Source organism: Puma concolor, chromosome E1 (genome assembly GCF_028749965.1).
Source record: "Puma concolor isolate L17-30 chromosome E1, mPumCon1.1.hap2, whole genome shotgun sequence".
Classification (NCBI taxonomy): Eukaryota; Metazoa; Chordata; class Mammalia; order Carnivora; family Felidae; genus Puma; species Puma concolor.
The window spans coordinates 17,540,946-17,557,781 of NC_141680.1; the positions used below are offsets into that span (position 1 = coordinate 17,540,946).

General features: G+C 37.5%; 1 protein-coding gene and 1 pseudogene across 15 annotated transcripts in view; one reads left to right on the forward strand and one right to left on the reverse strand.

Moving 5' to 3' along the window:
* Nucleotides 1-16,836, reverse strand: part of EFCAB5 (EF-hand calcium binding domain 5) — a 182,483-nt gene that overhangs the window by 135,753 nt on the left and 29,894 nt on the right. The window lies entirely within an intron of this gene.
* LOC112854447 (small ribosomal subunit protein uS10 pseudogene) lies at nt 228-587 on the forward strand (annotated as a pseudogene).

Below are 16,836 nucleotides of genomic sequence, written 5' to 3' on the forward strand. Positions count from 1 at the left end.
TACACCCCAACATAGTTTAAATGGTAAATTTATATTATGTGTATTTTATCACAATTTTTTTTTAAGCACCAAATAATCAATGCAAGATACATGATTAAAATACAAAAGTCTTTTGAGGAAGATGCAGTCAGCACTATAGTAAAGCTCTGGACATCTGGCTCCTGCTCCTGACTCACTGCTGTTGACTGTCTCAGAGGAACAAGTTGATCAGGAAATCCACTGCAGCCATGGCTTTTAAAGATGCTGGGAAGACACCCATGGAACCAGAGGTGGCAATTCACCAAATTAGAATATTCTAACAAACCACAGTGTAAAATCTTTGGAGAAGGTATGTGCTGGCTTACTTGATCAGAAGAGCAAAAGTAAAGAATTGCAAAGTGAAAGGACCAGTTCAGATGCCTACCAAAACTTTGAGAATCACTGTAAGAAAAACTCTTTGTGACGAAGGTTCTAAGACTTGGGATCATTTTCAGATGAGGATCCATAAGCAACTCATTGATTTGCACAGGCCTTCTGATATCATTAAACAAATTAGTTCCATCAGTATTGAGCCAGTTGAGGTTGAAGTCACCTTTGCATATGCTTAAATCAACATTTTTAAGAAATTGTTTATCATTTGTTAGATAGATAGATAGATAGATAGATAGATAGATAGATAGATAGATAGATGATAGGGATAGAGATATCCTGGGTACTAGCAATAACTGATTAAAAATATAATTTTTCAAAATTTCTTCTATAATAGCAACAAAACTTGAAAATATCTAGAGATAAACCGAACAAAAAATGTGTTAAGACCAATATGAAGAAAACTATAAAAATTTGGCACTGGAATAAGGATAGGCATAAGTAAATGTAATAGAATTAAAAGTCCAGGGGCGCCTGGGTGGCTCAGTCGGTTGAGTGTCCAACTTTGATTCAGGTCATGATCTCAGAGTTTGGGGTTCGAGCCCCACATCGGGCTCTGTCCTGACAGCTCAGAGCCTGGAGTCTGCTTTGGATTCTGTGTCTCCCTCTCTCTCTGCCCCTCCCCCACTCATGCTCTGTCTCTCTCTCAAAAATAAACATTAAAAAAATTTTTTTTTAAAGAATTACAAGTCCAGAACTAAACCCATATGTCCATGACCAACTAATTTTCGACAGAGGTGCCAAGGTCATTCAATACGGAAAATTTTTTCTCTTCAGCAAATGATGCCTATAACAACTAGCCAACCACATGGGGAAAAAATTAAGTTGGACCTCTACCTCACATCCTATACAAAAATTAACTAGCTATCCCTAACATACATATAGAGAACATTTTATCCAACAAAGTAGAATTCACATTCTCCTCAAATGCACATGGGATATCCTTCAGATAGACCATATGTTAGGCCATAAAGCAAATCTCAATAAACTTAAAAACACAGATATCACATAAAGCATCTTCTTTGACCAAAGCAGGATGAAGTTAGAAATCAATAACAAAAGAAAACCTGGAAAAATCACAAATCTGTGGTAATTAAAACATACACTCTTAAACACAAATGAGCCAAAGAAGAAATCAGAAGGGAAATAGAGAATTCTTAGAGATGAATGAAAATGAAAACACAACATACCAAAACTTATAGGATGCAGTGAATGCAGTGCTCAAAGGGAAATTTATAGGTGTAAGTGACTACATTAAAAAAAAAAAAAACATCAAAATCAATAACGTAACTTTATATCTTATGGGACTAAAAAAAGAAGAGCAAAATAAACTCAGAACTGAAGCAGAAGGAAAGAAATAATAAAGATTAGAGTGGAGATAAACAAAATAGAGAATAGAGAAACAGTAGAGAAAATCAATAAAATCAGAAGTTAGTTCTTTGGAAAGATCAACATAATTGACAAACCTTTAGCTAGACTGGCAAAGAATAAAAGAGACACAAATAACTAAAACAAAAAATGAAATTGGTGCCTGGGTGGCTCAGTCAGGTGAATGTCCAATTCTTGATTTGGGCTCAGGTCATGATCCCAGGATTGTAGGATCAAGCCCCGTGTCAGACTCTGTGCTGAGCTTGGAGCCTGCTTAAGATTCTCTCTCTCCCTCTCCCTCTGCCCCTCTGTCCCTCTCCCCAACTCATGGGTGCTCTCTCTTCAATAAAATAATTAATTAAGAAATGAAAATGGAAACATTATCACCAATCTCACAGAGATAAAAAGAATAACCTAGAATAAATGGACAAATTCCTTGAAACGCAAAAGTTATCTAAACTGACTCAAAAAGAAATAGAAAATCTCAACATACTTTAGCAAGTAAAGAGATTGAATTAGGAATCAAAACTCTGCCAACAAAGAAAAGGTCTGGACAATATTGCTTCGCCAGTGCAATCAAACATTTAAAGAATTAAAATCAATCCTTACCAAGATCTTCCCAAAGAATTGAAGGGGACAGAATAATTTCTAACTCATTCTATGACGCCAGCATTATTCTGATACCAAAAGCAGATAAAGACATCACAAGAAAAGGAAATAGAATGAAGGGGGAAGAAAAAACACATAATCATCTCAATTGATGTAGAAAAGGTATTTGACAGAATCCAACACCATTTCATGATTTAAAAATAATAAAATAAAATGAATAAAATAAAATAAAATAAACTTCTCAGAAAACTAGGAACAGACAGGAAATTCCTCAAAATAATAAATGATATTTATTTAAAAACCCACAGTTAACATCATACTCAGTGGTGAAAGACTTAATTCAGGTCAGGAAAAAGACAAGGATACCCACTTTCACGGCTGCTATTCAACATTGTCCTGGAAGTTCTAGCAGAGATATTAGAGAGATATTAAAAGAAAAAGAAATTAAAAGGCATCCAAGTCAGAAAGAAAAAAAAAACCTTATATTTACAGATGAGATGACCCTATATGTAGAATATCTTGAAAAAAAAGCTACTAGAGCTAATACATGAATTTGGCAAGTTTGCAAGATACAATACCAACACACAAAGTCAGTTGTGTTTCTGTGTTTCTGTGTTTAGGAAAGCAACTCCTTTTTCAGTAGCATCTAAAAGAATTATAGACTTAGGAATAAATCTAACCAAGAGATGGAAGACTTGAATACTGAAAACTACAAACCACTGCTGAAAAAAATTATAGACATACAGAAATGAAAAGAATCCTGTGTTCATGGATAGGAAGATTTAACATGTAAAGATATAAATACTACTCAAAGGGATCTATAGATTCAATGCAATTTTATCAAAATTCCAATTGTCTCTTTCAAAGAAATGGATAAGTTGGTCCTTGTATTCATATGGTGTTGCAAATGACCCTGAATAGCCAAAAGAGTCTTTTTAAAAAGAATAAACTTGGAAGATTCACATTACTCAGTTTTGAAACATACTACAAAGCTAAAGTATGGGTGGCTCAGTCGGTTAAGTGTCCAACTTCGGCTCAGGTCATGATCTCGCGGTTCGTGAGTTCAAGCCCCGTGTCAGGCTCTGTGCTGACAGCTCAGAGCCTGGAGCCTGTTTCAGATTCTGTGTCTCCCTCTCTCTCTCTGACCCTTCCCCGTTCATGCTCTGTCTCTCTCTGTCTCAAAAATAAATAAACGTTAAAAAATTTAAAAATAAATAAATAAATATAAAACAGTATGGTAGAGGCATAAGGACAGACCTAAACCAGATGAATTGAATAGGCAGCCCAGAAATAAATCTACATATATATATTTATATATGTAAGTAAATATGTGTATGTATATATATTCAATAGGTTCCAAGCCCATTCAATGAGGGAAGAACAGTTTTTCAACAAATGATGCTAAGATAACTGGATATCCCATGCAAAGGAGGTGGAAAGCTGGACCTTTACACCATATACAAAAATGAACACAAATTTAATTAAAGATTTAAATTTAGGAGCTGAAACTATAAAACTGTCAGATGAAAACTTGCGGAAAATCTTTATTACACTGGATTTGACAATGACTTCATGGATAGGACATCAAAAGCATACTAAACAAAAGAAAAAATAGATAAGCTGAACTTCATCAAAATTAGTAACTTTACCCATCAAAAGATACAATAAGAAAGTTCCTCTTTCTCTGCATCTTTGCCAAAATCTGTTGTTGCCTAAGTTGTTAATGTTAGCCATTCTGACAGGTGTGAGGTGGTTATCTCATTGTGGTTTTCATTTGTATTACCCTGATGATGAGTGATGTTGAGCATGTTTTCATGAGTCTGTTAGCCATCTGGATGTCTTCTTTGGAAAAGTGTCTAGTCATGTCTTCCGCCCATTTCTTCACTAGATTATTTGCTTTTTGGGTGTTGAGTTTGATAAGTTCTTTATAGATTTTGGATACTAACCCTTTATCTGATATGTCATTTGCAAATATCTTCTCCCATTCCATCGGTTGCCTTTTAGTTTTGCTAATTGTTTCCATCTCTGTGCAGAAGTTTTTTATCTTGATGAGGTCCCAATAGTTCATTTTTGCTTTTGTTTCTCTTGCCTCTGGAGACATGTCAAGTAAGCAGTTGCTGTGGCCCAGGTCAAAGAAGCTTTTGCCTGTTTTCTCCTCTAGGATTTTGACGGTTTCCTGTCTTATGTTTAGGTCTTTCATCCATTTTGAATTTATTTTTGTGTATGGTGTGTGAAAGTGGTACAGATTCATTCTTCTGCATATCGCTGTCCAACACCATTTGCTGAAGAGACTGTCTTTTTTCCATTGGATATTCTTTCCTCCTTTGTCAAAGATTAGTTGTCCATAACATTTGTGGGTCCATTTCTGGGTCTCTATTCTGTTCCATTGATCTGAGTGTCTGATTTTGTGCCAGTACCATACTCTCTTGATAATTATAGCTCTGTAGTACAGCTTGAAGTCAAGAATTGTGATACCTCCAGCTTTGGTTTTCTTTTTCAGGATTGCTTTGGCTATTCTGGGTCTTTTCTGGTTCCATACAAATTTTAAGATTGTTTATTCTAGCTCTGTGAAGAATGCTGGTGTTATTTTGATAGAAATTGTATTGAATATGTATATTGCTTTGGGTAGCATTGACTTATTTTTTTAATTTTTTTTTTAAATTTTTTTTTTCAACATTTATTTATTTTTGCGACAGAGAGAGACAGAGCATGAACGGGGGAGGGGCAGAGAGAGAGGGAGACACAGAATCAGAAACAGGCTCCAGGCTCTGAGCCATCAGCCCAGAGCCTGACGCGGGGCTCGAACTCCCGGACCGCGAGATCGTGACCTGGCTGAAGTCGGACGCTTAACCGACTGCGCCACCCAGGCGCCCCGGGTAGCATTGACATTTTAATAATATTTATTCTTCCAATCTGTAAGCATGGAATATTTTTCCATTTTTTGTGTGTCTTCTTCAATTTCTTTCATGAACTTTCTATAGTTTTCAGTGTATAGATTTTTCACTTCTTTGGCTAAGTATCTTCCTATGTATTTTATGGTTTTTGGTGAAATTATAAATGGGATCATTTACAAATCATTCCTTGATTTCTCTTTCTGCTGCTTCATTATTGGTATATAGAAATGCAAATGATTTCTGTACATTGACTTTATATCCCGTAAGTTTGCTGAGTTCATCTATCAGTTCTAGCAGTTTTTTGGCAGTCTTTTGGGTTTTCCACGTACAGTTCATGTCATCTGCATAAAGTGAAATTTTGACTTCCTCCTTGCTGATGTGGATACCTTTTATTTCTTTGAATGGTCTGATTGCTGAGGCTAAGGACTTCCAACACTATGTTGTATAGCAGTGGTGAAAGTGGACACCCTTGTGTTTCTGACCTTAGGGGGAAAGCTCTCAGGTTTTCTCCATTGAGGGTGATATTAGCAGTGGGTCTTTCATATATGGCCTTTATGATCTTGAGGTATGGTCCTTCCATTCCTACTTTCTTAAGGGTTTTTATCAAGAAATGATACTGTATTTTGTCAAATGCTTTTTCTGCAGCTACTGAGAGGATCATGAGAGTCTTGTCCTTTTTTGTGTGTGTGGTGAATAATTCTTTTAATGTATTGTTGGATCCAGTTTGCTAGTATCTTGTTGAGAATTTTTGAATCCATGTTCATCAGGGAAATTGATCCATAGTTCTCCTTTTTAGTGGTCCGTAGTTCTCCGTTTTAGTCTTTGTCTGGTTTTGGAATCAAGGTAATGCGGACCTCATAGAATGAGTTTTGAATGGGAATGCAAGCTGGTGCAGTCAGTCTGGAAAACAGTATGGAGGTTCCTTAAAAAACTAAAAATAGAACTACCCTACAACCCAGCAATTGCACTACTAGGTATTTACCCAAGGGATACAGGTGTGCTGTTTCAAAGGGACACATGAACCCCCATGTTTATAGCAGCACTATCAACAATAGCCAAAGTATGGAAAGAGCTCAAATGTCCATCGATGGATGAATGGATAAAGAAGATGTGGTGTATCTATACAATGGAGTATTACTCAACAATCAAAAAGAATGAAATCTTGCCATTTGCAACTACGTGGATGGAACTGGAGGGTATTATGCTAAGTGAAATTAGTCAGAGAAAGACAAAAAGCATATGACTTTATTCATATGAGAACTTTAAGAGACAAAACAGATGAACATAAGGGAAGGTACACAAAAAATAATATAAAAACAGGAGGGGGGACAAAACAGAAGAGACTCATAAATATGGAGAACAAACAGAGGGTTACCGGAGGGGGTGTGGGAGGGGGTATGGGCTAAATGGGTAAGGGGCATTAAGGAATCTACTTCTGAAATCATTGTTGCACTATATGCTAATTTGGATGTAAATTTAAAAAAATAAAATTAAAATAGAAAAAAAAAGAATGAGTTTCAAAGTTTTCCTTCCATTTCTACTTTTTGGAACAGTTTCAAAAGAATAGGTGTCAACTCTTCTTTAATGTTTGGTAGAATTCCCCTAGAAAGCCATCTGGCCCTGGACTCTTATGTTTTGGGAGATTTTTGATTACTGATTCATTTTCTTTACTGGTTATGGGTCTGTTCATATGTTCCATATCTTCTTGTTACAGTTTTGGTAGTTGATATGTTGCTAGGAACATGTCCATTTCTTCCAGATTGCCCAATTTGTTGGCATATAATTGGGCATAATATTCTCTTATTATTGTTTGTATTTCTGTAGTGTTGGTTGTGATCTCTCCTTTTTCATTTGTGATTTTATTTATTTGGGTCCTCTTGTTTTTCTTTTTGATCAATATGGCTAGGAGTTTATCAATTTTGTTAATTATTTCAAAGAACCAGCTCCTGGTTTCACTGATCTGTTCTGTTGTTGTTGTTGTTGTTTTGTTGTTTTAATTTCCAAATCATTGACTTCTGCCCTAATTTTTATTATTTCCCTCCTTCTGCTGGTTTTGGGCTTTATTTTCTGTTCTTTTTCCATCTCCTTAAGGTGTAACATTAGGTTGAGTTTCTGAGACCTTTCTTCCTTCTTTAGGAAGGCCTAGATTGCTATACACTTCCCTCTTATGACCACCTTTGCTGCATCCCAGAGGTTTTGGGCTGTCCTATTTTCATTTTCTCTTTAATTTTTTGGTTAACCCATTCATTCTTCAGTAGGATGTTCTGTAATCTCCAAGTATTCATGGTCTTTCCAGTTTTTTTCTTGTGGTTGATTTTGAATTTCATAGGGTTGTGGTCTGAAAATATGCATGGTATGATCTCAATCTTTTTGTTGTTTTTGTTTTTTTTTCAACGTTTATTTATTTTTGGGACAGAGAGAGACAGAGCATGAGCGGGGGAGGGGCAGAGAGAGAGGGAGACACAGAATCGGAAACAGGCTCCAGGCTCTGAGCCATCAGCCCAGAGCCTGATGCAGGGCTCGAACTCACGGACCGCGAGATCGTGACCTGGCTGAAGTCGGACGCTTAACCGACTGCGCCACCCAGGCGCCCCTGATCTCAATCTTTTTGTACTTGTTGAGGCTGATTTGTGACCCAGTATGTGATCTTTTCTGGAGAATTTTACCTGTGCACTCAGGAAGAATGTGTATTCTGCTGCTTTAGGATGAAATGTTCTGAATATATCTGTTAAGTCCATCCAGTACAGTGTGCCATTCAAAGCCATTGTTTCCTTGCTGCTTTTGTGCTTAGATGACCTGTCCATTAATGTAAGTGGGGTGTTGAAGTCCCCTATTATTATGGTATTATTATTGATGAGTTTCTTCATATTTGTGATTAATTGATTTATATATTTGGGGACCTCAAGTTGGGGGCATAAATATTTATAGTTGTTAGATCTTCTTGGTGGATAGACCCCTTAATTATGATATAATGTCTTTTCATCTATGGTTAGTCTTTATTTTAATATCTAGTGTGTCTGATATAAGAATGGCTACTTTGGCTTTCTTTTGATGTCCTTTAGCATGATAGATGGTTCTCCATCCCCTTGCTTTCAATCTGAAGCCATCGTTAGGTATAAAATGAGTCTCTTGTAAGCAGCATATAGATGGATCTTGTTTTCTTATCCATTCTGATACCCTATGTCTTTTGATTGGAGGGTTTAGTCCATTTAGAGTGAATAGTGAAAGATATGAAGTTAGTGCCATTTTGTTGCCTGTAGAGTTAGTGTTTCTGTTGATGTTCTCTGGTCCTTTCTAGTCTTTGTTGCTTTTGGTCTGTTTTGTTTTGTCTTTTCTCCACTCAAAGAGTCCCCCTTAAAATTTCTTGCAGGGCTGGTTTAGTGGTCATGAACTCCTTTAGTTTTTGTCTAGGAAACTCTTTATCTCTCCTATTCTGAATGACAGTCTTGCTGGATAAAGAATTCTTGGCTGCATATTTTTCTGATTCAGCATGTCAAATATATTCTGTCACTCTTCTGGCCTGCCAAGTTTCTGTGGATAGATCTGCTGTGAACCTGATCTGTCTTCCTTTATAGGTTAAGGACTTTTTTTCCCCTTGCTGCTTTCATAATTCTTTCCTTGTCTGTGTATTTTGTGAATTTGACTGTGATGTGCCTTGTGATGGTTGATTTTTGTTGAATCTAATGGGAGTTCTCTATGCTTCTTGGATTTTGATGTCTGTGTCCTTCCCCAGATTAGGAAAGTTTTCTGCTATAATTTGCTCACATAAACCTTCTGCCCCTTTTTCTCTCTTTTCATGTTCTGGGACTCCTATGATTCAGATGTTATTCCTTTTTAATAAGTACTGAGTTCTCTAAGTTTTGTATAGTGATCTTTTGCCTTTGTTTCCCTCTTTTTTCTGCTTCATTATTCTTCATAATTTTATCTTCTATATCGCTGATTTGCTGCTCTGCTTCATCCTTGCTATCATGGCATCCATTTGAGATTGCATCCCAATTATGGCATTTTTAATTTCATTCTGACTATGGTTTATTTCTTTTATCTCCACAGAAAGGGATTCTATGCTTTTTTCAACCCCAGCTAGTGGTTCTCAATTCTAGTTCAGACATCTTGCTTATATTTGTGTTGATTAAGCCCCTGGCTGTCATTTCTTCTTGTTCTGTCTGTGGGGTGAATTCCTTCATTTTGTCATTTTGGAGGAAGAAAAAAATTAAAATTAAAAAATAAAAAACAAAACAAAAAATCAAATAAAGGAAGCTAGATCCTAGGTGTATTTTGGTCTGCTTGTTGAAAGATGCTTGATAGAATAGAGAAAAAAAGGAAGGAAAAGAAAAAATAAAATAAAAGAAAAAATTTACAAATTAAAAAAATTATATAATGAAATAGAATAAATGAAATAAAGAAAATGAAATGGAATTTTAAAATTTTTTAAATAAAGTAAAAAATAAAAATAAAATTTTCTCTTCATGTATATAAGAAAGAGAAAGAAAGAAAAAAAATAATTTAAGCAAAAACAGAAGCAAAGAAAACGAACAAATAACTGAACCAGCAAACTAATGAAACCCAAATAAAGTTACACACAGTTTTGCCTAGAACTGAAACTATGAAGCCCTCTATATTCCATACACTAAGCAGGTGAAGTGACTTGTGTTGGTCTTGTGGGGAGTGTGCTTAGAGGGCGCAGTTGAGAGGGGCTTGGTGTAATGGCTCCATTCTCCCCTAGGTGGCGCTGCTTAGCTTACCTGGGTGGATCAGTGTGGTGTGCATGAGTGTGCCTGCAGTAGAGGTGGAAATGGCTTCACCCTGCCCTCTAGTTTTGGAGCAGGAACTTCTCGCTCTCACCAACCGGTGCACCCCTCCTTCTCTCAGGCCCCCATCCATTCCCCACCTCTACTTTGTCCATGTCCAAGCTGTCCACCTTCCAGGTGACACCTCCCTCCAGAGTTTTATTTCAGATGGGGGAGTGTTTCAAAACCCCACACTTCAGAGACCCCTGTGGCTTGGACATGAGCCAACTCTTTGGGGGGAGTGTATCACTGAGTAATGCCTGGGTTTGCCCCCAGAAAACTTTCATGTAATCACACAGTAGCAGAGTTTCAGAGATTATGGCAGATAACAGCACACAGCCAGTGCCAGGCTTCACCACACTCTGCCGTCTTTGTCCCAATACCAGCAAATGTGGCTGTTCTCCAGGGTCTGCTGGACCTTTGCCTGTGGGGAGGCCGTGTGGCCTCTACCAAATGTACTCCAAGCAGGGGGACCACTTCTCTCCATGTGGCATGTGGACCCCTCAGACCACACTGCCTGCTCCTGGGGATTTGCCCTAGTTCCTCACCAGAGCACCACCAGGCACTGAGCTCCGAACCTTCAGACTCTGTGCTCCACTGTTTATAGAATCCAGGTGGTATTGAAACCCTCTCCTTTCTTCCTAGCAACGGTTTTGCAGACAGATTTCCTGTTCAGTCCCCTGTGAGTGTTTTCACTCTTTCTCTCTCTTTCTCTCCAGCTACTTTCAGGGAAGTGCTTTTCTTGTGCTATCCCTACGGGTGCACTCTCCCCTTTCTCTTTCTCTGTCCTCTCTCCGCAAAAACAGCTCCTTAACTTCCTCGGCTTTTGCCTCCCCCAGTTTACCTCTCCTCACCGCATACCTGCTGAGTTCTGTGGCTCAAGTTATGTATATTGTTGTGTTAATCCTCAGATCAATTTCCTAGGTGTTCAAAATGGTTTGGTGCTGATCTAGCTGCACTTCAGGGATAAGACAAGCTCAGGGTCTCCATGCTGCTCTGTCATCTTAACTCCTCTCCTTTGCCCAATAACCACTTTTAAAGTGCCCTTTAATATTTGCAAATGACATATCGGACAAAGGGCTAGTATCCAAAATCTATAAAGAGCTCACCAAACTCCACACCCGAAAAACAAATAACCCAGTGAAGAAATGGGCAGAAAACATGAATAGACACTTCTCTAAAGAAGACATCCGGATGGCCAACAGGCACATGAAAAGATGCTCAACATCGCTCCTCATCAGGGAAATACAAAATCAAAACCACACTCAGATATCACCTCACGCCAGTCAGAGTGGCCAAAATGAACAAATCAGGAGACTATAGATGCTGGAGAGGATGTGGAGAAACGGGAACCCTCTTGCACTGTTGGTGGGAATGCAAACTGGTGCAGCCGCTCTGGAAAACAGTGTGGAGGTTGCTCAAAAAATTAAAAATAGACCTACCCTATGACCCAGCAATAGCACTGCTAGGAATTTACCCAAGGGATACAGGAGTACTGATACATAGGGGCACTTGTACCCCAATGTTTATAGCAGCACTCTCAACAATAGCCAAATTATGGAAAGAGCCTAAATGTCCATCAACTGATGAATGCATAAAGAAATTGTGGTTTATATACACAATGGAGTACTACATGGCAATGAGAAAGAACGAAATATGGCCCTTTGTAGCAACGTGGATGGAACTGGAGAGTGTGATGCTAAGTGAAATAAGCCATACAGAGAAAGACAGATACCATATGTTTTCACTCTTATGTGGATCCTGAGAAACTTAACAGAAACCCATGGGGGAGGGGAAGGAAAAAAAAAAAAAAAAGAGGTTAGAGTGGGAGAGAGCCAAAGCATAAGAGACTGTTAAAAACTGAGAACAGGGGCGCCTGGGTGGCGCAGTTGGTTAAGCGTCCGACTTCAGCCAGGTCACGATCTCGCGGTCCGTGAGTTCGAGCCCCGCGTCGGGCTCTGGGCTGATGGCTCAGAGCCTGGAGCCTGTTTCCGATTCTGTGTCTCCCTCTCTCTCTGCTCCTCCCCCGTTCATGCTCTGTCTCTCTCTGTCCCAAAAATAAATAAACGTTGAAAAAAAAATTTAAAAAAAAAAAACTGAGAACAAACTGAGGGTTGATGGGGGGTGGGTGGGAGGGAGAGAGGGAGGGTAGGGTAGGTGATGGGTATTGAGGAGGGCACCTTTTGGGATGAGCACTGGGTGTTGTATGGAAACCAATTTGACAATAAATTTCATATATTGAAAAAAAATAAAGTGCCCTTTAACCACTTTTATCCATATTGCATGGCAGTAGTTGTTATTCGTTGATGCATGTATTTTACTGTATGAATATACCATAATTTTTAAATTCATTCTACTAATGATGGACATTTTAATAGTTTCCATATTCGACTAGAACAAAAAGTTGCCATAATCATTCTCTACATGTCATTTGGTAGACATATAGATTCACTTCTCTAGGAGTATAAATGCTGATCATGGGGTACATTCAGCTTTATAAATAGTGCCAAACAGTTTTCTGAAATTGTACCAGTTTAGATTCCCAACAGCAATGTACGAAAATTCCTGTATTCCATATCTTTGCCAACATTTGGCATTGTCTGTTTTTTAAGTTATTCTGCTGAACACATAATTTTATCTTGTGATTTTAATCTGCATTTTCCTGGTAAGTCATAAACTGGAACACATTTTCCTGTATCTATAGGCTATTTGAATGTTCTCTTAAATGAAGTATCTGTTTATATCTATTGTCCACTTTTCTGTTGGGTTGTCTGTCTTATTGATTTGTAGGAGTTTTCTATACAGTCAGATGAAAACCTTTGATGAACAAAGGTATTGTAAATAACTTTTCTCATACCTTGCTTGCCTTTTCACTCTCTCAATGGTGTTTTCTGATGAACAGGAGTTCTTAATTTTAATGTCTACTTCTGAATTTTTTTTATCATTGGTATTTTTTGCATTTTGCTTAAGAAATCTTTGCCTACTCCCAAATCATGAGAATATTCTCCAATGTATTTTTCTAAAATGATTTATTGTTTTATCATTCACATTTAGATCTAAAATACATGTATAATTTACTTTTGTGTGTCAGGTAAGGTAGGACTCAAAATACATGTTTTCCATTTGGCATCGTTATTGAGAACACCTCCTGTTTTCAATACAGGACTTTCAATTGGACTATTCTGTTCTACTGGCTTGTCCATCCTTGTGCCATTATCATGCCATCCTAATTTTTGTAATTCTCTTACAAATCTTGATATTTGCTGTTATAAATCCTTCCACTTTGTTCTTCAAGATTTCCTTGGCTTTTCTGGATCTTCTGCATTTCCACACACATTTTAGAATCAACTTGTCAATTTATACACACACAGACATATACAGAGAGCCCTGAAGAAATTTTGATTAGAATCACATTGAATTTAGAGGTCATTGAGGGATAACTACTATCTCAACAATATGTATTAAATCTTGTAATTCATGAGTAAGGTGTGTATATTCATTTATTTGAACATCCTTAATTTCTTTTGGCAAAGCTTAATAGTTTCAGTATAGAGGTTTTACTCATTTTTGGTTAGATTTATTTCTAGATAGTTAATGTTTCTGATGCTATTAAAATGGTATTTAAAAGTTTTTATTTTCTAATTATTTGTTGCTAATATATATAGAAATATACTTTTTTTTGAGAGAGAGAGCAAGCGTGTGCATGTGTGCAGGTGGGGGAGGGGCAGAGAGAGAGGGAGAGAGACAATCTTAAGCAGGCTCCATGCCCTGCATGAAGCCCGACACGGGGCTTGATCTCATGACTGTGAAATCATGACCTGAGCCAAAATCCAGAGTTGAACACTTAACCACCTGGGCCATCCAGGAACCCCTTTGTTTTCTTTCTTAAAGGCTTTACTTTGAGACATGATGGAAAAATCTCACAGGTACACATAGAAAAGTAAGACATGATCACAGTGAAAAGTGAAGACAATCTAACCAGAAACCTTTAATGCTTGTCAGTGAATGTTGAATCTAAAGTTCTGAGTGTGACATGTTATGGGACTGAAAGGAATGGTAATTAGCTTTCCTCTCCTTCTTCTTTACCCTCTCCTTCAAAAAAATCCACACCAACCAGGGCACCTGGATGGTTCAGATTATTAAACATCTGACTCTTGATCTCAGCTCAAGTCTTGATCTCAAGGTCATGAATTCAAGCCCCATATTGGGCTCTGTGCTAGGCATGAAGCTTACTTAAAAAAAAAAAAAAAGAAGAAGAATCCACACCAACTTTCTCATAATCTTTCTCAAGAGTGCACCCATGTCTTCATGGGCCTCAGAAAACTCTCCTTCCTCCAAACCCTCACCCACATATCAGTAAACAAGGCATTCTTGACATACATTAGGTCAAACTTGTGGTTCAGGTGAGCCCAGGTTTTAGCAATGGCTGTGGTTCAGATTCTGTATCTCTCTCCCTCTCAGCCCCTCCCCCGCTCACACTCTGTCTCTGTCAAAAATAAATAAATATTTAAACAAATTTTTAGGGATGCCTGGGCAACTCAGTTAAGCATCCAATTCTTGGTTTTGGCTCAGGTCATGATCTCACGGTTCATGAGTTTGAGCCCACATCAGGCTTCAAGCTGACAGTGCGGAGCCTGCTTGGGATTCTCTCTCTCCTTCTCTCTCTGCCCCTCCCTCTCATTCTCTCTGTCTCTCTCTCTCAAAATAAATAAATAAATAAATAAATAAATAAATAAATAAATAAATAAATAAAAATAATTGAAATAAAATTGAAGTAAATTGAAAAAATAATTTAAAAAAACTTTTAAAGCCTGCGGATTCCAATGTTACTCTCTTTGCTTTTTCTCTCTCAGACATAACCCAAAGAGGATCCTCTCCTGTTTTAAAGATACTGCTACAGAGGTACAGCAACTTGATATCTACCCATCTGCCATGGCTCATTTGTACACTCACACATGAATTAGGACATCCTGCATCTTGCTGCAGACTGCTAGTGCTTCTCTAGTGTGCTTGGCTATTATAGGTTGCTAAACAATAATCCTAGTGTTTGCACTGATATGTAGAATAGAAGATGTGTGTTTGGTTACAACTCTAGTCAAACACTTCTCTCTTAGAGCCATAAAACCAAGAAAAGAGGAGGCACAGCAATAGCAGGGTTAATAAATCAGGATTCTAAGCAAGCCTAACTACAGTTTCCTTTTGATTGAGCGACCTCTGAATTCAAGGTTCATAAATTACAGCCCCAACTGCCCCAAGGGCAAATTAATTCTGAGGTTCAGTTGAATATAGTTTCAAACAGGTATAGGGTTTTTTAGCAGGTCTATGCGTGGACATTCCTAACCCTTTCACAGACTGACTGATTCGTTTATACATTCACTCTAATAAATATTTATAGATGTCTCACTTTGTGCCAGGAACTATGCTAAGCCCTGGAATTCTTTTTCAGGATTATCTTCCTAAACTCTTCATAAGCATTAAGAGCCTTTCACATTCTTCCTCGACATGTATACCTTCAACCCTGTATTAATCTACCTTCTAACATGCAAAGACTTATTCAGGTACTTTGGGCATAAATGCTTTCAACTAAATAAGTAGGGACATAAAAGAATTCCTTGTTCATATTTTGAAAGGCCCAGCCTTCAAAGTGACTTTTACCATTTCCAGCACTTAGTTCATGGCCCCCTGCTGGGCATGGCCTCAGTACCACCCTATTTAAGGACATATATAGGAATGAATTATAATCCACATTATAAGCTTTAGCAGATTCTTTCTTCACAAGAGGGCTTATAACATTAGTAGGACTGTCAGCTGATTAAACTGGTGCAAATTGACCCAGCAGGGCTACTCAACTACATGTGTGATGTTCTCCTTAAATATAGGTCCTGTCTGAAACTCAGCTGGCTTGATTTTTTTTTCCACCTGGCTTGATTCTTAACATTTGTACATCAGGTAGAATGATTATAAAGAAACAAGGAGGAAAAGAACCACTATTAAATACTATTGGAATTAGGATTCAATAACTATAGGAAAATGTATTTTCCTACAAAATTGTTAATCTTAGGGCTGTGAAATAAGAACAGAGTTGAGAAAATATATTTTCTTTCTTTTCTTTTACTATTTTACTTTTAAGTAACCTCTACACCCGACATGGTGCTTAAACTCATAACTGCAAGATCAAGAGTCACATGTTCCACTGACTGAGCCAGCCAGGTGCCCCGAGCAAACACATTTTCAAAAAAAGATTTCTCAAAATGCAAGTTAAGTTCATACCCTGAAATGTATGATGACTAGGGTAAAGAAATGAGGAATTTTCATGGTACATTTAAACACAATATTTTCTTTGCAAAGATACATACTTGAGTGCATTCTCAGAGCTGCCTGACAAGATAACATCATTTTAATTTTGAAAATATATAACAAGAATAAAGACACTTCCTTTGATATATTGAAATTGCATTAACAGTTCCTCTTCCCACTTCTCACACACACACACACACACACACACACACACACACACACACACACATTTACAAAGGGAGATTTAGAATATTAGGCTTAATAGTGCCTGGTCACCAAATAAATAAGTACATTGCCTTGCAACTGATATTGTAATAAGCAACTGCAATGTTTTCAGTATATAACACATACTGGGATGCACAGATTTAAACAAAACACACTTCCCTATAGCACAAACTGAAAAGCTATAACAGAAATTGAAAATACAGGAACAAGAAATAACACAAACTCTTGATTGATACGTTTTCTAGACA